Source organism: Pithys albifrons, chromosome 6 (assembly GCF_047495875.1).
Source record: "Pithys albifrons albifrons isolate INPA30051 chromosome 6, PitAlb_v1, whole genome shotgun sequence".
In the NCBI taxonomy this organism is placed as follows: Eukaryota; Metazoa; Chordata; class Aves; order Passeriformes; family Thamnophilidae; genus Pithys; species Pithys albifrons.
In genome coordinates this window covers 8175524-8198981 of record NC_092463.1, presented here as the reverse complement: position 1 = coordinate 8198981, position 23458 = coordinate 8175524, and the positions used below count along the sequence as shown (strand labels likewise).

At 42.3% G+C, this 23458-nt stretch overlaps 1 long non-coding RNA gene across 2 annotated transcripts in view; it reads right to left on the bottom strand.

Annotated features, from left to right (window-relative positions):
- Positions 1 to 12216: 12216 nt before the first annotated feature.
- Positions 12217 to 23458, bottom strand: part of LOC139673601 (uncharacterized) — a 100128-nt gene continuing 88886 nt past the window's right edge. For both annotated transcript variants that reach the window (XR_011698149.1, XR_011698148.1), the window contains 2 exons: positions 21646 to 21837; positions 12217 to 14205 (listed from right to left, as the gene is read on the bottom strand). This is a non-coding gene — a long non-coding RNA (uncharacterized lncRNA). The remainder of the gene's footprint in view (positions 14206 to 21645; positions 21838 to 23458) is intronic.

The window sequence follows — 23458 nt, the reverse complement described above, 5'->3', positions numbered from 1 at the left end:
AAAGGCTCTGCAGAGGAATGACAGCGGACGTGTGCAGTGGGAGATGAGTTTTTGACACCACACGTTGTCCAGGCCAACCCTGTTTGCAACCCCTCCTCCCAAAGCTCCTGCCGTGCTGGTGGGCCGTGACGGGACCCTCACTGGAGATGTCCCTGTGAATAGGGACTGTCAGTGCCAATAGGGGCCGTCAGTGCTGGTGATGGAGGCGCTGCAAGGGGAAGGCGTGAGGGAGGGAACAGCAAAGGGGGTCACCCCGCTGGAGCATCTGTTGGGGCCCGGGGCATATGGAGCCTTTATTCCTCCTTGTGGAGGCACGAGCATTTTCCTCACCTTCTGCCACCTCCTATTGTGAGAGGGGGCTGCAACCGACTCTGGGGACAGCTGCTGCCTCTAAGCTGCCTCTTCAGGGGAATGCCACAAAGGAGTCCATCCCCATCCCCTGCCTGAATCAATTCCCTCATCAATCAGGCAGCCACAATGAGCCAGAAGGGATGATGGATACCTTGGACCTGGTTACCAGGGGACAGGGAGGCTGTAGCATTTTTTTGTTTGTTTTTGAAAACCAAAAATATTGAAAAAGCTTAGGAAAAATCTGGTGGGTTGCACCTTCTATGAAAGGGAAAACCACCTCCCCTTTGAATTTCTGTGAATTTGAAATATGGATATTTAAAGATGTGAAGGAAAAAAGTAGTCACCCAGAGCTAATTATACAGCTGTTGAAAAGCCCAGTAAATATGTTACTCAGGGATATATAATACCTTTGATGTAGTTGTAATCCGACTGAAGTTATTATAGGTTTTCACAGCTGCAAAGCGATCCAGCTTAGGAAGGCTTTTTTTTTTTTTTTTGTAATTTGCAGAAGCAGAAAAGAAATTCTGCTGCCAAAGCAAAATGAAGATCCTCATATAAACACAGTAACACAGCCTAAGAAAAATTACACTGGTAGTGAGGAGTATTAACCTGTCCCAAAGCCTGAAAGAGTTTGCTGGATAATAAATGACATCAGTGACTCCAAAAGGGCTGGATTTCAGAAAAGCTCTTCTTTAAGACAATTAAAGCCTTAAATAAAAATGTGACTTTGTGGTTGAGAATTCTCTCTTCTCTTCAAACCAACAAATAAGTAAAAGCTGTAAATGCTCTGAAAAAATATGTACTGAGGTATGAAATACAGGAAGGCTGCTAGTAAACCTCCAACAAGTTCATTTAAATTGATCACGGATGGAATAATATCAGGAGGCTTTGTAAATGGATGGGTTAAAAGCTGGAACTTTATTGCTGTTTTCATTCCCTAGGGCCCTGTGGTAAAACAAGTCTCCACACAAGAACCCTAGGCACTGAATGAATTATTCACTCAGTTATAGGTCATTAAATGAGGCTGAGCAAGGGCCGATGTCCATTATTACACATTATTACATTGCAGTGTATGAAAAAAGACTTATTTTGTGAAGATTGGCATGGACATAGTCTCAGGATGCCCAGTCATTTCTGCCACAGCTTCTTCTGAACTCCTTTGGCAGAGCACAGAGGTTGTAAAGTAGCAGTAAAGCTGCACAAAATAGGATAAAAAGAGGTCTGAGGTTAAAACCATAGGCAAAAGAGAGGAAATGTTAAGCATATACAGATGCTAATTGCAGAGATGGCTATGGTGGTTACAAGCTGTCATGCCCTGCAACTGCTTTTCGTCACCTTTCTGCATCTCCCCAGTCTATGTGACCTGTCCTGGGTGAGCATCTCCTCTCACAGACACCTGTGACAGCTGACTGCTTTCCCTACACCTGCATAACCCATACCAAGGGCTGGCCACTCTGACTTCATCTTAGATAAACCTGTTCACAGTTTTGCTAACTTTTAGTAATATTTTGGTGGTTTCTAAACCAAATCCTAAATAGGCTAAAGTAAACTTTTTCTGAGGACTTGGGTTTCCCATGCAACACTTCACCCTCTGTTAATAAAACTGGGGCAGCCTCTCAGCAGTGTCTAGAAGTGCTGAAATACAGTTTTGCCCTTGGTCTCATTTTCTCCTTTTAAAGAAAAAAAAAAGAAAGAAAAAGGCCCTTTTTTCTGAGGTCAGGAAAAGAGTGAAGCTGCTGTTATCTAAGTAGTCCACATTTCTGGTGAGAGACAGGATTGTGGTGAGAACATATCACTCTCTGGGGCTGAAAAGCCAGTGCATCTGATAATCCAGCAATATCTTGTATGATCAGAGGTAGACGTGTAAACATGTTCCTGTGTGAACACAGTCTCTGTGGGAATGAGTTAGCCAAATTTTTCAATTTAAGAGACGGGAAAAAATTCCGTTAAAACTTCTGTGGCATTCATAATCAAAAATAAAGGCCAGATTTTTGTTGATCCAAACATTTTGGTGGTTATGTTGATATCGTCATGCTGGTTTAGTTGAAAAATGCCCTTACCAGCTTCAATTGATAATTTCTAAATGAAATGTGATGGCTTTTCTGCTGAAATTACTTTCTGCTTAGCAATTCAAAAGAAAACATTTCACAAATCCTCAAAAACAAACAAAAAAGGGCTGTGAGTCCTAACGGCTTTCCTCCCACTCTTTCAGAGCTGTCAGAAAAGCAACATGAAAAAATTGGGGAAAAGAAAAAAGGAAAGGTTATTATCAGGGCCATATTTCTTGCTGCTTACTCAAGCAAAATTCCCAGCAGTTCAAATCCCAAGACCCCCTTTCAGTTTTCAGTCAGACAAGGAGTCATCCTCTGAAGTTAATGAGAAAGCATTCAAGCTATGAGGGAAAACTGAGAAAGGACTTCAGGACTTTCCTTAATGACTTAAAAAGATCATATCCTGAATAAGAAGGTATTTGTAATGAAATGTAAGCCCAAGACACAGCAAAGGCAATTTAGCCTGCTATATTGCTTTTCTTAGTATTACCTTTTATTAATGTTATTGTTGAGCTCAACATACACAACCAGTCTCGAGGGGTGAGGAGGCAATAGCTGCTCTCTAATGCAGTTTTTCATTTCTGAGCTCTCAGTTCAAGCCCTTCAGGACACTAATTATCCAAAGTTGTTATCATCTGACAGCTGTCGATGGCCTCTGTGAAATGAGGTGGTGGTGGCAGCCGTGCTCCTGGTGGGCATGTGTCAGCATCGTACAAACGCTACTACAGATTGCTTGGTATTTTTCTTGGCAGTCTGGACATTTATGGAAACAAACTTGTCTCCTCACTCCTAGTGGGAACAGCCGCTATTTACATCTACAAGAAACGGGTGGATGGCTGAAAAGCATGTCCCTCCAGCATTAATGCTACAGGACATCATCAGTGATCTTCGGGCTCCAGAGATGTCACCTGAACATGCTTCAGGTGTGCTGACTCCAAGAATGAAGATTTATTCAGTAGTCAGCACACTAACAGGTAATGGGCAGCTCTTGGCCACAGACCTGTTATGGACATGTCTGTGCTCTGAGTGTACTTATGTGCTACTTGAACCCATTTAGCCTGTTTTGAGCCAATTAGCTGATAGTCAGGCCACAGCTCAGCTAAGCAGGCAGGCAGTGGACTTACCCTTCTTCTCTACTCCATTCCACTACTAAGAAGTGGTATCTTGTTTCCTGAAATGGTTAGGGGACCCCAATCCTACAGATGGGCACCAGTTGCAGAGGTAATGGGGCTGTAAGCAATGCTGCCTCTTAGCCTTACTGCCAAAATTTCCCAATATATCACTCCTTATTCTCAGTTAGCTGGGAATAGATCCAGCAGACTTTCCTACACCAAATCTGGACAGCTCTTCCTGCATATATGTGAATGCAGATGGCTCCTGCTTCAGCTTAGCAGCAGTACAGGTACATATAGAATGGCCAGAACAACTGGCACCTGCAAGCAAAGGTGCTGAGACTCAATCCTACAGGCAGCACCCAAAAAGAGAATATTAAATTGGTTCTGGTGGAACAGAACTAACAAAATCTAGTTTCCCTTGGGTTTGTGTCTTCTGCCCTCTAGCCTACACAATACTTCCTCCTCATAATCTCCATCCTCAGCAATTCTAAACAGTCATGTACTGTCTATCCAGGTGGCTGCTGCCCTAGTGCATGCTAGGACCTGGCACCTTGTTTCTTTATGAGGTGCTATAATTCAGAGGTCTCTCCTCCAACAGCTGCAAATTTTCAGTCCAATTCTAAGACTTTGGTTATCTTTGAAATTTCAGGTGAGACCATGCCTTTTTCTGAATCACTGTCCCCATGAGACTGAGAGATTTCCCAAAGCAAGAGAGGGCAGGCATTCAAGGTAAGTCCTGCAGCCTGATGCTTAGGGTGTTCATTCAGATAGGTGGGTCTCAGTTCTGTTCCCTGCCTTGGGCATGTTTTCCATATTTCATCTCGTTTCTGCTATGCAAACACTGGAGTTGCACCACTAACAGGAGGTGCCTCAGCAGGCACAGTGGGGTTTAACCCCTTTCCAGAACTATACCTATGTGACAAAGCTGGAAATTAGAGCTAGGATTAGGATTTAAAGTAGTTAAAAGCCTTCTCCTAATGGCCCATCATTAAGATGTGAGTCTTCCTCAGAAAAGAACTGTGAGTATGAGGCTCAGTTAATAGGTCATCCAGTACTCCAGTACTACAACAGTGTAGAGCATACACAGATAAATGACATGAAAACAAGCAAGTTAAAATGAGTAATAATAAGTAAGTTACTGCCTCCTCTTTCTGTAACACCTCTCCCTCTTCATTAAATAGAATTTCACTCCTCTTAATATGACAAACTGAGCCAAAAATTCCTGGCCTAACTCAGTCATCCCACTAGCTTTGATCTGAAGGAAAACTCATTTGCTCCTTTTCTAAAACTTGAGCTGGAGGAATAAAATTCAAGAAAGGGGGCAAGAAAAAATATTGTGTAATATAGTGTGATTTATGTACATGTCTTAAGCAGATAATTCAGGCTGAATGATGCTTAAAAGGCTATTATAGACTTGCTTCCAGCAATGAAATAGCCTGTACTGCTATAAAATGTCTGCCCAGGGCACTTCAGTGATTTTGGGATTCTCTTTCTAGACTAGCCAGGGGAAATAGCTGAAGCGTCTGATAATGGAACCTTCTCCTTTTTTTATGGTGCTGGAACAGCTCTATGCTGTTACCATGAGGCTGCTGGAGATGAATGAAATATGTATTTTTAAACATGCAATTGTTTTAAAAGTATTAGCTCTTCACGCTGAGATATTGGGAGATTTCCATTAAGCCAGTTGGTTACTGTGTATGTCTTAGACCCACACTAAATAGAATGTGATGGGTAAAGTTTCTTCTAGGGACTGCCAGTCTGTCCATTTATAAAGAGCAAAAGTGATTGGAATTTCTTCTTTCCAGTCAGAAAATGCTGATTCAAGAAAACCAACTCTTTTGGCAGGAACTCATTGCTTCTGAGAGACCTGTTGGGAAATGCCTTGGAGCTGCAGGAAAACCACCGCTCTTGCACAGGGACCAGAAAAAGAGAGATGGACTCATGGACCTGCTCCTGCCACATCTGCCTGGCCAGAGCATCCAGAGTCACCCCTTGAAGAGGGCATTTTTTGTTTCATTTTGGGCAGCTAATTCTATTCTAAGGAGCAGATGTCACTGAAAACCAAAATTATGTTGTGGCACACCAGTCTGTCATAAACCCAGCAAGCATTTCATTTCTGCATAGGAAGAGAAAATACTGAAGATGCAGAAAAGTCCCATGGCATAGGAACATCATTTTCTACTTAGCTCAGATAAAGGGCTTTTAAAAGCCAGTGCTGTTCTTGTCAGACATGGGCACTGAAACAAGCATAAGATGTTCATTATTAACACCCTCAAGTCCAAAAACTCCACAGACATGGCAGAGGGGTTCTTGTCATATATAAAAACCAAGATAGCATACAGCCGTAGCCAAAGGAAACTTCATAAATTGAAACGCTGGCATATAAAATGTATAGTGCAGGTGTTATTTAGAGACACCATTTTTAAAGGCCCTGTAAAAGTTCTGGCACAAGTTTTTTACGCCCAAAAGGTGGAAGATCCAGTTTTCCACTCCAGCTTCAGCTCTTGTGTTTTGCGTAGATAACTTTTGGATAAGTAAAACTGGAAGAGAAACTTTAACATTACCTTATAAAATCCAGGGTGTGCAAAAGACATTCATAGAAGCTCTCCACCATTTTTCCATTTTCCTGATTGAGTCCACACCTTGAAATGAAAAATAACTGGGGGGGCAGCAAGGCAAAAGAACAGCTGTGTTTAACTGTTGGCTTTGGTCTGCAGCTCCATTTCCTTGCACACTTTTAAAAAGAATACCTGTGTTTAGTCTAATGGAAAGCGTCTGTCTGAAGGTGCTCACTGCTCCTATGAACATTTTCACAGACACAGTGCTCAGCCCCATCTGGCTGGATTACTGGTGATGTCATTTCACACAGCATCAAACAAAACCCTGTTGAGCAGATTTTTTTCCTTATTGCTTTCTTCAGTTCAAGGAAATGCAAAGTAGCAAATAGCAAACATGCTGTGCCAGAAAAGGATTTCCAGGTTGAAGATTTGTTTTTCTGGAAAGGAAGACTTTTTGCCCTGACCTCGGAAATTGCCATCTGTAGGTAGATTCATCAAGTTAAGACCCACAGGCCAAGAACATTCACCTTTTTTAAATGACTTTATGGAGAGATGATGTTGGGCAGAGGACTGAATTTGCACAGACTTACATGAGTCTTGGAAGAGAGAAGGGTAAGCAGCAGCAGGAAGAGAGAACTGTAAAACTTTAGAGACACTTGCAAAAAGTGAGTTTTCTCTTTGTCACCAACAAATAAAATACTCTGTATTCTTCCCTTGGTCACTGATTTATTGGGGTTTCCTTCAATAAATAATTTCTAGCAAAGGCAGATGCCTTTTGTTGCCTTTTCTTTTAATGCTTCTCCAAAGGCATGGGCTGCTGATGCTGTCTAGAGTCATGTCTCTGATTGACAAGGCCTTCCAGCACAAACTGTGCCCCTCTTCCCTCCCCGCTCCTCCAAGCGAAGAAAAGAAAATGAAAGGAAACTGAGAACTTGAAAGGAACTGAATTAAATCAGAATATATTTTCAAACATTTACAATTATATATACAATTTGTATATATGACAGGGAGCTTTTGAGGGGAAAAAGGGAAAAGGGGAGGGGGAAACAGGGACAAAGGAGAGACAAAACAGAAACAAAACAGACAAGTGCAATCAAAACCTCTAAAAACTGACAAAATATAACTTCACCAAACTTCCTTCAAGAGAAAACCAGCTTTTCCCTGATCTCCTGCGGGGTAGACAATGGCAATCACTGCAACGAGGCCTCAGGCTCTGATAAGGGAGACCAACACCTGGACTGTTTGCTCCCAAGCCTCACTGGAAGAAGAAGAAAGGCAACTTCCTATCTTTCTCTTAGTTATACTCCCTTGTTACATGGAATAAAACAAGTGTGGAATACCTGGGAAATGGGCCTTTCCTTAGTTACTGCTGTTTACTGAGGAAGGCCTGGATCAAAACTATCACAGGTCAGATGCATGCTGATGCTTTTATAGCATCACTTCATATACTTGAGCCTTTATTTTGAAACCTGGGAGCTGGCAAGCTGAATGGAGCTGCCAGGTTCCTCTGGCTGAACTACTGGGTACCAACTGGCACATCCCGAGGGCTGGATGGTGCAGTCTTCTTTTCTCAGACTGGACATCTAATGGCAAGGGATGCACAGTGGGCATATCTCACCAAGGCTGCCATACTAAAGCCCTTCCTTTACTAATGTGATACAATACCTGCCCACAATTTAATGTGAAGGGGACCATGGCCTGGAGCTGGTCCTTGGCACAGCACTTCACATCTCCTTGTCTGCAGAGGCTTAAGGGCACCTTAATCAATTGTTCAAAAAGGTGTGCAGAAAGCAGTGAATTAATGCTTGATGTTTAATTTCTTTCACTGGTCATCCAGCAGATTCCACACAGTGCTGAGCCTGGATGCACTGCAGTCTGACAACCCAGCTGTGCAGACTGGAAAACTATGTGTGTCTTGAAAGGTTACCCCTTTGAGGACATAATGAGATAAACAGCCACCACTCTCAAAGGCTTTCTGCAATCTCAGAAAAGCCCATGGCAAACAAGCCCAGGCAGGTACCACAGAGGGGAGCTGGAGTGGAGCAGGGCCTGACAGCTATGTGACAAACAGTCACAAAGCAGCACCTGCAACCACAAGCATCACACTTGAACCAATAGAGAAATCAACCCTGGTGTAAAAAAGGATTTTCTAGATTCTACTAAAGGTCAAATTCTGCAAAGCTGTCCAACCAAACCTCTGAAGGGGATTTTTTTTTTATTAAATGGCCATTTTTCTCCTGTAACTGCCCCATGGGTATTAATAAATTCTGTATTGGTGAAAGACTCAAGAGACTTTTAAAAAGGAAAAATGGGAGTTGAGTACTTGACAAGTCCACCTGAGGCTAGATATTCTGAGATTATATTTTTCTTCTTTCATGTATTTTCACCATTCTTCTATCTTTTAAAACTCCTGAGTGACTGAACATTCAGGCTTGCTTCAAGTAAATTTCTTATACTGTCTGTTTCCACCATATGTGCTCTGTAGAGGTTTCTCCAATTTCTTTCACTCTTGTTTTCTGTCCTTTTAACCTCAAAAAAACCCCCAACTCCCACATGCAAAAAAAAACCCAACAAACAACCAAACACCCCACCATTATGAAAGGTTGTTCTAGACACCCTTAACTGTTTTTTCTAAAATATGTTAATCTATCCATCTACCAAACTGCCTTGGTTTTAGTGGAGAAATCATCCTCCATTAATATTGCATTAAAAACACGAGTTTTCTACATCAAGTGCCGAACTCCGCTCTCAGAAGCGCATACAAAATGTTGCTGAAAGGAATGGCAGTTCCACACAGAAATCCAACTGCAACATCTGGCCCCAGATGTTTTATTTATTTGTAATTTAACATTGCATTATACAATATTCATAATTTTGCTGCTTTCCATTTCAATGGCTGTTATTTGTATGACTTTAAGAGGCTGCCTGAATGTGTTTTTAGTGCTCAAACAGAGAGAAATGAGTACGGCAAAGCAAATCTGCACACATTTTTGGAGGTTCAGAAATCTTCCTGATGAACTACACTCATCTCAGTGGTGAGACATGCTGAACAACTGCAATTCTAGGAAAAATCAATTGTGAAAACACCTAGGGTCTATGTGAGAGCTGAGTTGCAAAACCAAAGGCAACTTGCAGGCAAGGGCATGTCCCTAAGTGTTAGGAGAAGCAGCTGGTCAGAGAGCACATGGCCAACTTGTGATACAGATGGAGGAGAGAGCAGGTCCCAGCACAGTGTCTCTTCCCCTGTATGAGTCTGTGTGCCTCATCCCCATTGTGGAGATTGGGCTGAAGATGCAGGCACAAAGGCCAGATGTTGAAGCAGAGCATGTGACTTATCCTTTCAGAATTGTAAGAGTTTAAAAAATCACTGAAAACTAAGTAAAGCTGCTGTCATTGATTTTGCTAATTTATTAAGTTTAAGGCTTTTCTTTGCCCATGTTCAACTAAACTCAAACCCTCCTGCCCTGTTGTTCTGTTTTTTGCTGGGAGTGTTATTTTCTTCCTAGTAGCTGGTGTGGTGCGATGTTTAGGATTCAGTATGATAATAATGCTGATAATACACTGCTCTTTTAGTTGTTGCTAAGTGGTGCTTACCCTGAGTCAGGGACTTTTCTGCTTCTCATGCCCCACCAGAAAAAAGGCTTGAGGGGCACAACAAGATGGGAAAGGACACAGCCAGGACAGCTGATCCCAACTGACCAAAGAGATATTCCATATCACATGATGTCACGCTCAGTACATAAACTGGAGGCCACTTTTTGGGAAATGGCTGGGCATTGGTCAGCAAGTAGTGAGCAATTTTCTGTATTCAATTCTTCTGTCATTATTATTATCACTATTACTATTTTCTTCCTGTTTTGTCCCATTAAACTTAATCTCAACAAAGGAGTCACTTTACTTGTCACTTTTACCTTCTGATTCTCTCCTGCATCCCATGATAGGGGTGGGGGTGAGCGAGTGGCTGCGTGGGGCTTAGTTGCTTACTGGGGTTAAACCATGACACCTGTAAAGTTAATCCTGCCCATAAAAGAGAAATCATTGCTAATATTTGGAAATCTTAACACCAGAATGGAAATGGTGACCTGTGGGACTGTCCCACTTTTCAAGCAATTGAAGCATTAAGATATAATTTATGCACTTGAGAAGAAATTTCCATATCACAGAGATTGCTTCGTTCCCTGTTATGACTTATGAAGGGTGTTAGTAGTAAATGAAACCACAGAGATCTGTATTACATAAGAACTTGTTTTGACATGTTTAGTGCATCTTATTTATGGTGATAGTCCAAATGCACTGATTTAATGCAACTGAACATTATGACAAGGTTGTCCAGACCAAGAAAAAAAAAAAGGCTAAAGGACGATCACATGATCTTCATTTCATTATGAATCAAAATCCCAGATAGCTGTGACACTTAAGACAAGTCATCTGTGATGCAGAGATTAATTGGGGTTTCTTATAATATTGATGTGAAAGATGGACTGTTGGGGAAGGAACAGGCAGAGTAGTGAGAAAGGGAGGGAAAGAGGGAAAATAGTTGCAAGAGAAGGAAGGAGGAAGGGAGGGAAGGAAGGAGGAAGGGAGGGAAGGAAGGGAGGGAGGGAGGGAGGGAGGGAGGGAGGGAGGGAGGGAGGGAAGGAAGGAAGGAAGGAAGGAAGGAAGGAAGGAAGGAAGGAAGGAAGGAAGGAAGGAAGGAAGGAAGGAAGGAAGGAAGGAAGGAAGGAAGGAAGGAAGGAAGGAAGGAAGGAAGGAAGGAAGGAAGGAAGGAAGGAAGGAAGGAAGGAAGGAAGGAAGGAAGGAAGGAAGGAAGGAAGGAAGGAAGGAAGGAAGGAAGGAAGGAAGGAAGGAAGGAAGGAAGGAAGGAAGGAAGGAAGGAAGGAAGGAAGGAAGGAAGGAAGGAAGGAAGGAAGGAAGGAAGGAAGGAAGGAAGGAAGGAAGGAAGGAAGGAAGGAAGGAAGGAAGGAAGGAAGGAAGGAAGGAAGGAAGGAAGGAAGGAAGGAAGGAAGGAAGGAAGGAAGGAAGGAAGGAAGGAAGGAAGGAAGGAAGGAAGGAAGGAAGGAAGGAAGGAAGGAAGGAAGGAAGGAAGGAAGGAAGGAAGGAAGGAAGGAAGGAAGGAAGGAAGGAAGGAAGGAAGGAAGGAAGGAAGGAAGGAAGGAAGGAAGGAAGGAAGGAAGGAAGGAAGGAAGGAAGGAAGGAAGGAAATCTTGGTGTGACATGAGGACTTAATCATCGCTGTACCATCCATGTCCCTGCGCTGTGGCACAGTAAGAGCAGCTTCCCCTGAGGTGTCTGGCTGGGTCCTCCCCTCCCTCTGCTCGTCTCTCCTGTGCAACTTGGATTCCCAGTAAGCTTCTGGAGAGGCATTAAACCTTTTTGCCCTAAAGCTTTACCTCCACAATTCTGACCAGGACCACAGCATGTCAATGAATGCAGTACTTGTTCCAATGACTTACTCTTACCAATGACTACAGTTAGTTGAGCATTACTGTGTATTTCTGTAAAACAACACTAAGCAAACCCAAAATAACATGGATTCATCTCAGACCCCTCCCTAGAACACATTTAAAACCTTATCGGAAATTTACTGTAAGAGGTCTGGTTAGAAATATTACACACATAACTGTCTTTGATACACGCTTGATCCAACTCTAGCCACAAGCAAAAGGTTCCACCACTGAACCCTGACATTTATAGACATGTGAAATTGTTTATTTAATTAGAGTCCATAAGATATTCCACGAAGATAGTAATCAAAATATAAGCTGGTGATCCCCTGCTTAACCACTCCCATGAATCAAAAATAAATTATTCTTTGTCTCCTTTGTAGAAGAGTGTTGCTGAAAACAAACTACTAAATTTTGCTTTTAGGGCTCTCAAAAGACTAAGCAAGATACATGAGCTGTCTGAGGACAGAGAACTTTCTATTCTTGGTGGAATTCTTGTTGGTGTAATTGGGCTTTGTTGAAAAAATAATGTTATTTTAAAGGAGCAATGATAAGAGTGTGAGCGTATTTTTATACACTCAATGGCTGGTGTATTAAAAGTCTGTTGCAGAGTTAGTATTACACATATTTATTATTTTCTGTGATGTGTATAAACAGTATTTGGACATTTTAAAAATATACACGAGTCTTACTGTAACAGAGATGTAACAATTCAGCCAGAATACCAGCATTTGCTCTGTTTCACAGAGATTACAGTCTGGGCAGATGAAGAAAACCTTTTTGCCACATCACAGTAAGCTGGGATTCAACTAAGGGCTTGACAATTCTCCCACATTCCCATTTTTACAGGTCTTTTCACTTTTTATAATCGCAGACTCCAAGCTGTGTGAAACACTAGCGACTTTCTGACTCTCATCCCCCTCTAACTACACCCACAGGTATGTGTTTGCATTGCCCCTTCATAGAATCACAAAATGGTTTGTGTTGGAAGGGACCCTAAAGATCATGTAGTTTCAACTCCTCTGCCATGGGCAGGATCCCTTTTCACTAGATCAGGTTGCTCAAAGCCTCATTAAACCTGACCTTGAAACACTTCCAGGGATGGGGCACCCACAGCTTCTTTGGGTCACCTGTGTCAGTGCCTCTCTACCTTCACAGTCAATATCCTATCTAAACCCCATTCTCTGTTGGTTTTAAGACATTATTCCTTTTGCTATCACTGCATGCCTTGTTAAAAGTCCCTCTCCAGCTCTCTTATAACTGCCTCAGGTACTGGAAGATGCTGTAAGGTCTCCCCAAAGTCTTCTCTTCTCCAGGCTGAACAACCCCAACTCTCTTAGCCTGTCTGCATGTGTGCCGTGAAGCTGGGAAATGGCACCTGTCTCATATAGGCAGCCCCCACTGTTTACAGGATAATATGAATAAAACCAACCTTCTGCTTCTGTGATTTCCAAAATGTAGGGCTCTGAGGCAATTTTGGTAAGCACAAAGCTGGAGTTTCGGTCGATATCCCTTGCAATCACTGACACTGGGAATCTGGTTTGGATTTCATCCACTGACACAGGATAAACAGCAAGTGCTTTCAAATCAAGAGGGGCAGACTGATTCCCATTCCTCCATAACAAGATCAGCAGTGCAGAATTGGAAAGTAAGCCTGAAATTTATGGCTTCATGCAGACACACAGCATGTCATCTTCCATCTACTCCATGGAGTCAAGAGGGAGTGTTATGGGTTTGGCCAAGTAGGCCAAAAATTTAGGCTTTAAAGTTCAGACAAGGCCTAGAATTGTCAGCTGACTTGAGCTGAGCTGGGCTAGCTAACAGCTGACTTCTTCTAGCCAATAATATTGCATTCCATACCATATTACATCATCTCAAAAGGGGTAAGCTGGTGCTCTGGGCTTGGACCTCCCCATCCCTCCTGGGATGGCAGTGTATCTTGCTGGGACCAGGAAGACAAAACCCCTTCCTATTTCCCCTCCTCCTCTGTTACATGGAAAACACGTGTGGAATATTTTGTAATGTCCACTTTCTTAGTTACACTTAGTTACTGAGGAAGCCATGGATCAAACCCATCACAGGAAGCTTCACTATTTATAAAACCATATCATTTTCAAGCTTGAGACTTACCAATTGCTGTGCTACAGTCTTTTCCTAAACAGAGTAAATATCTTCCACTTCATACTGGGTCAACTCCAGTTGTTAGCATGAACTGATAAACATAAAGTAATTTAAAGAAGCTGTTGCAAGGAAGACATTGTAAATGACACCATTTATTTTGGCTTAATAAAGCTTTCAACGGGCATTGCAATGAATAGTGTCAGAATCTCTCCCTGGGAACTTCACTTCATGTTATCCCAGCCCTTCTAGTCCTGCCTTTCTACAGGGAAAGCTTCCTTGGTTCAAGCAGGCTGGACTTTCTGTCACCGTCTCTCTTCTGGATGGTTGTTTCCCTCATCTTAACGGCAGACGAAAGGAAAGAACAACCACATAGTGTTAAGAAAGGCAACCTGGCAAGGAGCTGTGCTCTTGTGTAACTTCTGTTGTCAGCAGGCTGCAGTTGAACTTGCCCAAGGAAATCAGTGCTGTGAGTCCAGATTCCTCTGTCAGCATAAGCTTTTCATTCACACCTTAGTACAGTTCTTGACAGCTGTGGCTTCCTTGTCAGATTAAATGTATCAGGATTCTGTGTTTGTTTTCAAACCAAGTAAGTAAAAAAAAAAAAAAAAAAAAGCTCATTAGAAAACATGCCAATTGCAAAAAGACCAGAATAGTTGCACTGATTCTACAGTCCTAATTGCATCTCATTAATGCTGAGAGCAGAGGTGGGAAGGTGGGGAATCGTGAACATCAGCCAAAGTGAGCAATTCTATGCCCTAGGAATACAATGAAATTCATCACATGTAGCAATAGTTATTACTTGTTTGTGGTGGTGTCTAATACAATCGCAGTGTTTTTCAAACACCCATCATTCATTCTGCAAGAAATGCAAACCCAAAGGGGATGCATTACAAGCTTGTGGTTGGATGCTGAAGATGTGGGCACCCTCCTTCCCAGCCTGTGACAAACCAAGGACAGCCTGGCCAAGCACAGGTAGATGCTGAAATCCCTTCCAAACTTGCCTTTCTGGCTGTGGGGCTGACTTAAGAGCTGTGTTGCAGAGCACTCTCTCACTGCTCTGTGTTGGGGCTCGGCTTCCCGACCGAAGATTTGGGAAGGGCTGTCCCCGCGTGGGTGTGCCCTTCCAGCCTGCGCAGTGCATTTTTTAGGTGAGGCTCAGCGTGCGCAGAACTGGTCCCACCGTTTAAGTCCTGAGGTTCATCTGCCACAGCCGAGCGAGCTTGGGCGGTGACAGTGAAGTCCTCAGGACTAGACCCTAGAGCACCCAGCATTTCCCAGGAGATCTCCCATCCAAGTACTAATCCGGGGCTGACCCTGCTTATCTTCCGAGATCTGACGGGATCGGATGTCAGGAAACCATCACTGCTCTGTACCCTGAAGGCAAACAGACTGCTGGTGCCCAGTGGGGAATGCCCGTGGTTCAGTGGTTAATCTTCAGTCTCTTCTGATGCCAGCAAAATGTCAAGGTTAAAAGTAAAGGCAGGTTGTGCAGGTGTGCAGAAACAATGTCTTTAGTTACGGATATTCCTCCAAGAGGCGCATCTTTGTCTCACCTACCTAAAAAGCTGACGGGACACTTGCACAACTCCTGTGGGTGGAAATCAACTCTGAAAATTTCAACCTGGGAGTGAGAATGTCCTTAAATACTCATTTCCTCCATATTCAAGCCTTGCCCCAGTGTGAACCAAACTATTCAACCCACTTAGTGCTTGCTGAAGATACCAGTTGTAACACAGCAAGGGCAGTGTGTGGTCTCCATCTGTCAGAACAGACACGGATGTTATATGGAGTAAATCAAAATTCTCTGTCAGAGTGAAAGTCTTACTTAGCTCTACACCATCACAAAGGAAATTGTTTTGTCTCAGCAGCAGATTGATGGAGACCAAACACTTTAAAAATGGGAAGGTATTTAACACAAATGAACATTTACTGTTAATAGAAACAACATGTGCAATTTATCACCAGGTCTTTAAACGTCCCGGGCATGATAATAACCAAACAATTCCAAAAGGAGAGTTAGAGGCGGAGTAACTGCATCATATAACAGGTCATGAAATCAGTGTCTTCTTTTGCTGTATAACACCATGATTACTCCTACGCTTGGCATCCATATGCTATGCTTGTAAATATGAAAGCTGGATTATTTGGAATATTTGTGTTTTAATAAAATTCACGTGCTTTTTCCTAGATTTATAGAAGACTGAGGGACAGACAGAATTAGTATGAAGTTCTTGTATGAACTCACATATCCAATTGGAAAGGAGTAACAATGTGTGTTTTCAGTTTCAGCAGTAGAAATTATTGCCTTTATATATATATACATATATATGTTTGGGTTTTTTTAACTGTATTAACATGGCTGCAGCCAGCTATATCGACCATTATATGGAAGTCTGAGAAATAAAAAGGAAGAGGAGAAAATATTGCCTTCTGGAATAACTTAACCAACCAGTTAAAAATCTTCAGAAAATGAGAAACTGAACAATGTAATAAAGATATGACATCCAGGACTGACAGGACCTGTCCACACCAAAAATGACTTTCCCTGCCACATTAAAGGCACAGAAGAGATTCCTGCATTAGATCCACCTTACAGAGGGTGATGGGTGGAGGGTCTCACTGCAGTGCAGCTCCTGTGCAAGGGCAGGTACAACTAGAACTCTGCAGAAAAGGAGTAGGAGCAGACAGTGTGAGGGAAACTGAACCTTCAGTGGAGAATGTTACTATAAAAGAAGCTCAAAGTGAGCCTGCTGACAAGAAAGGGATCAAATATTTTCATCCCAAAAAGGAAGCTTGGGAATCTTATGAAATATTATCTGTCACTGCCTATAGCCTGTTTCTTACTAGTGATATTCTTGACAAGGACTGATCTCAGTGATCTCTGACTTGAGAAATACATGCAGCCTGTATTATCCTGTTAATTTCTCTCTGACTCAGTGTGGGATGCAGGTGGAATCTGTAATGATTTCATTGCAGCCATTCTGTCTTGGACTCTAATCTCGCTAGATCTGAGAGATAAGGAAAATCAAGGCAAAAACCTAACCGAAAATTCTCCAAGGAAAATCCAAATGGTAAGAAGGGAAGCAGGATGACTCAGGACTCTTTCCCAAGGGCTGTTTCTGAATTTGTTCTTTTAACAAGGTTGCAGAGGGCACTGCACAGTAGAATATAGTTTCAGATCAAGCACATTTCAGATCTAGCCATTTATAACCATTAGCAAGATTATATTGCAGGATTGGGCCTATGAGTTACTGTCATGGCTAAGGATATTGAATTAGGCATTGAACAAACTCAGAACCTAAGACAATCTGTGAGGCTAAAAAGGTTACAGATGATATTCTAAAGAAAAAAAAAAGGAGCTTTAGGAAAAGTCCATCTACTCCTTCACAGTCCTTTCTCATACATCCAAATGCTCCATTTTCATACTGACTGGAGCCTGTTTGATAGTGTCGGTTTTTCAACTGCAAGGCCACTTGCCTCTGCTTGCAAAGAAATGTTTTTTTGGCAAATGAATGGCAAAACTCATTTTGGGATTTCTGGCTGAAGAGCACTTCATAAAATTATTAACATAATTTGGTGCTGTCATTTCTAAAGCATCTCTTTAATGAGGGGAGTTGTTTACTGGTGACTGAGGCAGGCATTGCTATCACAGAGATCATTTATATTTCACAACGCTGTCAAATCCTGACAAGCAGCAGATTGTAACAGGATGGCTCCTGCTTTTTGATGCAATGTTTGGTACTCTCCACTCACATGTGAACGGGCTTTCTGTTTGTACCTTGTCAAATGAGGGGAGAGCAGTTCTGAGGAGGGGGTAGGTGTTCCTACTCAGCCTGACACATTCAATTTACTTCAGTTATGCTTCCAGTGGGGTAAACATTTTTCTAAAAGAGGGTGTTGGCAACAGCAGTGGTCGTCTCAGCCCCTTATTGATATTCTTTTGGAATTCTCATTAGATGGAGACGTGTATGCCCCACCACAGCATGTAGTCACCCACATCAGACCTCCAGGGAGGATTTCGTTGTCAGCATATTTTGCTATCAGTGTGCCCTTAGTGGCAATGTAGTGGTTGGACTCAGTGATCTCAGAGGTCTTTTCCATGCTTAACAGTTCTAGGATTCTAACTGCAGCCAGGGAGAGCAGTTCCCTGTGTCCCTAACAGAGTCAAATACTTCATGATGTCAGAGCCCCAAGGCAGGGGCCGTATGGAAGCTGGAATTGCAGCAGCCAGAGTGTCCCCGTTTAAATAATCTGAAGGATTTAAGCAACCACTTGAGCATTTTGAAGCAGGCAAAGGACTGCAGCCCAGCTTCTAAAGGGTGGCAGACAATACGGCTCCAATGAAGGCAGGGAGTGACACTGACACAAACTAACTGGCGTTTTGGCTCTCCAGGCCATGTTCACAGATTTCCTATGAGCCTTTGGACCCACTCAAAAGAGTTTTTCATGAAGGTCAGTGGAAAAATGCTCACCTCTGGGCTCCTTCCTGCAGAGTCTGGTATACAGGAGCTGGGCAGCCAGCTCATAGCAAGCGAGCAATCTGCCAAACTAGCAGCCTTTAAATGAAACCAAACTGAAGAGAAGTTAAGATGCAGTTTGCTAGAGCAAATTGGCCTCACTGCAGAAATAACTGGAACAACTGTTTTCGAGGTATTCATCTTGCCTCCCTCCTGATCCACTCTCCTCATTCTCACTGGGGTGGCTATGCTGGGCAAGCAGGTTTTCTGCTCTCCTAGTGACATGGACTTTGTGAAGCTCCAGCCTGGCGCCTGCAGCCCTCCTCTTTTTAAGGCTCAGTAGCACTCTAGCAATGCAAAGGCAGCTGAGGTAATCGAGGAGTACAGATTTTACAGAATTGTCTGCAGTTCAGCAGTTAGCTGGTACATAAAGGCACTGCTTTCATTCGTAGCCAGTGCTGGCAGAAGGCCTGTATTATGCCCTTTCATTTAAGACAAAGGCTCTCACACTGCAGTCTCCGGTGTGGAGAAATCTTTTGTACAGGCAGAGCCAGTGGGAGAAGGAGCCTTCTGGTCCCTGTGCTCCTTCTGCAGGGAGATTATAAAGAAAACCTCTTCCTTCTGCACATGGGCCAGATGAAGAACTGAAGCAATAATGCCTTTTTATCACAGTAATTACACTGCCCATTGTTTCAATGACAATGTTGTTGGGAAACAGGAATAGACCACAGTCCCAAGGAGTTGTTCCAGTGTACACAAATAAATGATTTTATTATGTTGTTGTCAGATTAGATGGACCACTCATCTTTACTTATACCACCATTTTCCCCCACAATTCTTTGTGCCTGAGTGTATTCATTTTATTTAACCAGATTATGCAAACTACCCGGTCAGGGAGGAGACAAAAGACCACTTTCTCTGGAGAACTTCCTTTGGGACTGGTAACAACAGGCTGAGATGAGCAAGGGAGACCTCATCTGACCACAACACAGCCTGCTTACTATGGTTATTTGCAGGGGAACAATACTCTGCTCATACAAAGTGTGCTGAGAATAGCTGTTTTCTGTTATTTCTTCAACTGGACATCTCCAGCACACTCAAACACACACCTCTGCCTGGGCACTTGTGGGTGCGCTGCGAGACAGAAACCTATACAGAAACCTCTATAACCTGGAAAGGGGTTAAGGCAAAGTGGGTTTATAAAAGAAACACAGAAATTGATGATGAAGCAAAATCTAGCTTTACAGGCACAAAATCAGCATTGGAAGACATTAATACCATCTTGATCTGCCAGCTGTCTTGGTCAGAGGGTGGGAATCATAAATCCTGTGGTTGCAGTTTACAGGATGGGGAGCATAAGGTTGGCATATGACCTACCTCTCACACATAAAAAAATTCAACAAGCACCACATACTCTGACTGACTTGGACTTTTTTTCATCCATAGAGACAGATGGCATCTGCAGAGGCCTCTGCTGCCTGGGGATGGCAGGAACCACCTCTGGCAGTACTTCCTACTCTTCTCTGACTTTATAAATAGCCCATATGACCACCTTTTGCTAGATGTTGCTTTGAGATAACTGAAGCTTGTCACAGGGAACCCTGTGTGGAGCAGTTCATATGTGAAGACTTAATTTTTCCAAACTTGTCTGCAGGCCAAGATAATGCAGATCACTGCTTTCTAAGAAAATTTGCAGAGCAGCTTTCTGAGCCACTGACCTCAATTTATAACAGCTCTTGGAAAATTAGAGGAGTCACAAAGCCTGGGAGATGCTATTGTAGCAGTGTAGAAAGAGGTCACTGACAAAACCTTGCATAACTATCAGTTGGTTCATCTGGAATTGACTGCACGCAAAATCTGATATGGAAGAAAATCAGGAAATAATTAACAGATAGCAGCATAATTAATGCAATCACGATGAGTTTATGGAAAATAACTCTGGTCATAAAGAAATTTAATTCTGCCTTCCTCAGGACAAGTATGTCTGAGAAAGTTAATTTTGTTGACATCAGATACCATGTCTGGACACTCCAGTTTTCCATGAGAAGTTGAAATCCACATTGCAAAAAGGATTTTGTAAAATTACAGTGAGCTTAGGAAAAATGGTGAGGTTCACAAGAGGAAGCTCAAGAAGGTTTGGTCACAATACGAGATGACTTCCTCTCATTCCATTACAGAATCACAGACTATTCTGAGTTGGAAGGGACCCACAAGGATCATCGAGTCCAATTAAGGTGCACAGAGAGTACCTTGGTCCAGTGATGTAGCTAAACTGAAGTGAAAGGTAGAGACAGAGACCGGGGATGTGGTTTTAATATGGCTGGTAACTAAGTATGAGAACATATGTGATAATATATCTGTCTTATAGAAGAGTATCTCAGAAGTTTCAAAATATGTGGGGTCATTTGGCTTCTCTCTGCACCTAGTTCCTTTAGCTACACCCCCAATGCACTCCCTATCCTATACTCCTTGTTAAGCCACAGCCACGAGTTACAGATTGGATCAAGGGAAAGCTGGTTTTCCATAGACCTCTGAGTCTGGGTAGCACTGGGAAGAGCCCATCTTCTGATCAAATCCATCACTGCTTGAATGATGTGACCGATTTACAAAATAAACCCCCACCAATATCACACTTGTGCAGCTTTCACCACAGATCCTCCATTCCTTAATTGCTTTTGACCTTACCCACAAATGTAAAGGGCACCTTAGGATTTGGCCTATTAACCACCATAGCAGCAAGCCCTTGGGTAGTAATGGAGAGTAATTGATATCATTCCAAGCTCACAATAATTTGTGTCACTAGGATCAAATGTCTGGCAATTTCAGGGGAATTTAGCTCACAGATTGTACAGAGGAGGAGGGTATTGGTTTGGCTGTGATTTGTTGGGGTTTTTTTCCTAATAGCCACCCTAAAAATAATAATCACAATCTGATTAGGGTCTACTTCTGTTACTACTTTTTTTTTTTTTTTTAGACTCAGCAAAAGAAAATTTCTTTTGCTGTTTCAGGGACTAGTATTATTGGTAGCACACAGAAAAGAAAAGCCAAATAGCTTTTTCTGTATAACATTCACAGATTTTAAAAATAAAAATCCTTCAGCTTTCCAAAATTTCATTTTTATTTATTCCAGGTCAAACACTTCAGGAACCTTACCTGACCCCATCCAGTGGCAATTTTAAAAAATGAGGGTTGAAAAGTCTTTCCAGTTGTAAGATTTTTCTGTGTTTAAAGATTCTTATTTATAACTTCAACTACTTAAACTCACAGCCACCAAATATTGCTACTCAGGAAGCCTTCTGGTCACTAAGTAAAAAACTCAAATAACTGCTTTCTGCACAAGTGAAAAAGAATCACCAAGACAGCAAACCATCAACTTTAACTTTGAAGAAACTGTGCTGTTGTACAATAATAAATTTTATATGGCTTATGGTGGTCGAGGGACCAGCCAACCCAGCTCTCAGCATGGAAATGTGATGTTCAGAGTTTTAGAAGGAGCTCAGCAGTATTGCTTGTTCTTTCAGGGAACTGACAGAGAACAAGGTGCCTACCTCAATTTGCAAGCAGTTGGTTTCAGGGTGGACATACTGCACTGATGCTGGGCTTTGCCTCAGGCAAACCATACATGCAATATGTGGTTTTTAATAAAACAAGGCTGGCTGTCAAACAAGGACTGTGGTGCTTCATCTCTTGGGCATCCATCTCTACCAGTTCTCAACAATACAGACCTTTGCTTGCAGTTCCTGTGAGGAAAAAACATTTGGTTAAGGAAGAAGATCATGTCCAACCGGAAAATGCATTGTGGCTACTGCTGCAGCCAAGAAACCCCTTCTGCTGTCCAAGGAGGGCTGGCCAGGGTGGCAGGAATGAATGCACACACCCACACATACACCCACACCCACACCCACACCCGCACACTCCTCCCCGTCACTCCCTGGACCACAGTCAAGTCCAACATCATGCTGTATCCTGCCAGCTAATAAGACCTGTCCTTACCTGGCATTTCTACTTGAGGAGAAAGGAAAAATAATATGTCTTTCCCTATACATACAAGGAGAACTAAATGAAATGATGAACCAGAAAATTACCTCTTTCTTTCTTTCTTTTTTTTTTTTAACAAGTTAGGATTCATTTAATTTTTTTTCAAAATTCCAACAACCCTCCTTCAGTTGCACCCATCTGGATCATTTAGTAAAACTGTGTGACAAAACAAAAACTATTCTTCAGAGCATCAACCCCATACACTTGCCAAGGCAGGAGAGAGTTGGTCTTGATGCATCTGATTTTAATTTAACACTACGCTTCATCTTCACAGCAAGGAATTTCAGATACATGTTAAAATTAGTGATGGGGAAACCTCAGCAGATTTTGAGTGTGGCTTACATTTAAAAAAGGAAAAATCTGGATTTTTTATCTAAACCTCATGAGGATAAACACATAGGGAATTGTAAAACTCTACATAAGAAAAAGGTTTCTTATAAGACTCTTTGCTTATTTCAGTTTCAGTCTGAGATGGAAAACAGAAATGACAGAACTTCCCTGGACATTTCTGAACCATTATATGGAAACAGCTCTAAAAGAGAGATCTTAAAATGGAATTGAATACAGGCTTTAACTGCTTCTCATTTTTCCTGATTCTTGTCCTAGACAAAACTCTTCCTGACCATTTATATTTGAAATACTGCTGCAAAAATAATTTTCTTCATTGCACTTTCACCACTAAGGCCACAAAATTTTCAGTGAGAATAATACTCCAAGCAAAAAGTGTTTTTACGGAAGAAAACTAAACATTTGTGGAAGGAAATCACTTTTGTAGATAATTTTCATTTTCTGTTGTAGGAAAAAATCAATCAAAACTATTGTGGAAAGTTGAGTGTTATTCTTGATGGGGAGGAAAGATGAACAACAGCTTTCCAGAGAATTAGGGATTTGCTGCTAAGTTCAGGAGAAGTTTTGCACCTGCCTCCACAACAGCCACATCTCTGTAAATCCTGGTTTCAGGGGGCAGAGGTAGAGGTCTGGATCCTGGGAAGTGAGGCTGGGAAAGAAAGAGGGACACTTATGCCCACTTGCACTGAGTGCCTTTTGCTAAGAGTGTTGGATGGAAAAGAATGCTGTCAGGGTATCCTGAATCCTCCATGCAGGAGGTAAAACCATCCCATCTTGCTACATGCCAAGTCAAACAGCTTAGCTTTAGCTTTTCCCAAGGTGGGTTTTCTGGAAAAAAACTTACCATTAACAACAAAGAACCTCAAACAAACAAACCAACCAACTAAACTACAACAAAAAATTATAATCAACCTTTTTTCCCTCCAGTTTAGTATAATTGGATGAGAAAACACTGTTGCCACTCTCCATCCACTC